Genomic DNA, 2,021 nt, shown 5'->3' with positions numbered 1-2,021 from the left:
AGTATAATGTTTTGTAATGAATCTTTGCAAATCGCCTTTCCTAATAATGTGCTAATTAGCAAGTTTCACGATGAATGCGGCTAAAGTAAACAGTCTCTCTGAGAGCAGAGAAAATTTAAAGGACATTTAAAGGAAAATGATACAAAAACAGCTTGATCTGAAAAGAGCTGTTTTTGACAGGGTAAAAAAGGTGTTTTTTACACTACCATTGAGAAATTTTAACCAAACTATGTTACAGACTTTTCATTAAGACCCTAAAGAATCATATCAACTTGTGGAAAATGGGCATCCTATGACCCCTTTAAAACTATGCAAACTGGCCTTCATACACTAAACGACTGAGGATCACACACTGCCAGTCTGAAAATCTGGTAGCTTGTGATCCTCAGTCATTTAGAGTATGTATGATGACCAGTTTTTCTCTATCAAACAAAATTGGCAGATATATGATGCATAGTGTTTAAAAATCTGTTCCGGTTATGAAAGTGGTGTTGGGGTATTCCAGCCTTTCTAGCTAAACGCACCCATACAGAAATCCCAACAACCACCACATCTGTATTTTCTTTAAAAATCACAGCTATGTGTACAAATTTGCTGTTAACTCAATAATGAAAAGTTTTATTTTTTAACTAATGTGGGTCTTTCAAAATTGTAGGTTCAGTATGCTTATCCAGCGATTCATTTGAGTCATCCTTTGAAAGCGCAGCTGCTTTAAAAAGGGAAAGTAAGGTATGTTGCATATTCTCTTTGTTTCATTTCTGTCTCTGTTGCCGTAATATCTGTGCCTTTACACTAATGAGTGATTACATCTCATTGAAACCATGCTTGCAAACACTACCTATGACCATCGCTCTGTTTTCTGCTTCTCATTGGAGCTGTTTTTGTGTGTAGAAGTTCATAGCCGGTTCTGTACGTCTGATCAGGACTGGAGTTCAGCTCAACGGGCGCGTGTAGGAATATTTAATCACAGCTCTGAATCCTGTTTGATTCTCATCTCTGTGTTTCTAGTGTAATAGAAGCTATGGTAAGTCTTAAACCTAAGGGTGTGACTGATCCCGAGTCTGATATTGATGAAGATATTGAGCGAATGAAGAGCAAATGGACTTCAAAAGAGGTGAGCTGAAGCACTGAGGTGCATTTAAATCATTGCTAATAATAAATTAATACATCACTTACTTGAATTAAGTAATTGTACATGAAATAGTACAGTTATTAACAAGTATTGGAGCAGGGTTTTTATTCTCCACTTCCAAATGCTTTTTTATATGTTTATGGTAGGTGTGTGCTACAAATTTGAATGTAAGGTGTGATTAATAACAATCCTAGGTATTTAGGCATTTATAGTATATACAGTATCTCACAGAAGTGAGTACACCCCTCACATTTTTGTAAATATTTTATTATATCGTTTCATGTGACAACACTGAAGAAATGGCACTTTGCTACAATGTAAAGTAGTGAGTGTACAGCTTGTATAACAGTGTAAATTTGCTGTCCCCTCAAAATAACTCAACACACAGCCATTAATGTCTAAACCGCTGGCCACAAAAGTGAGTACACCCCTAAGTGAAAATGTCCAAATTGGGCCCAATTAGCTATTTTCTCTCCCCGGTGTCATGTGACTCATTAGTGTTACAAGAGGTGCGTTCGACTTCATGCGGCGCCGCGCAAGCCGATCGGCGGCTGACTTGCAGCAGTGCATGTCGGTTAGAAATTTAGTCCGACTTGAACCGGCGCCGACACCACGTCACTGTCACGTGTGGCATCAAAGTACCGCGATAGCGTTTCGAGAGCAGCCGGCTGACTCAGCTGGCGCAGCTTTTTCAGAGCGACTGCAGGAGCGCTGATGACGACACAGCTGTTTCACGATTGGCCAAATTCACCACATGACAATAATGACGTGTGTTCTAACATCTTCAAATCCAATACTGCTCATAAATCTGTGTTTTTAGAACAGTAAAAGCTTTTTTACTGTAGTCGCAATGTTATATTGAGTCACGTTTATCATGAAAGCATATATA

The sequence above is a fragment of the Sinocyclocheilus rhinocerous genome, unplaced genomic scaffold (assembly GCF_001515625.1).
Source record: "Sinocyclocheilus rhinocerous isolate Xijiao unplaced genomic scaffold, SAMN03320098_v1.1 scaffold554, whole genome shotgun sequence".
Taxonomy (NCBI): domain Eukaryota; kingdom Metazoa; phylum Chordata; class Actinopteri; order Cypriniformes; family Cyprinidae; genus Sinocyclocheilus; species Sinocyclocheilus rhinocerous.
The sequence above is the reverse complement of the archived record's forward strand: the minus strand, read 5'-3'. Positions refer to the sequence as shown.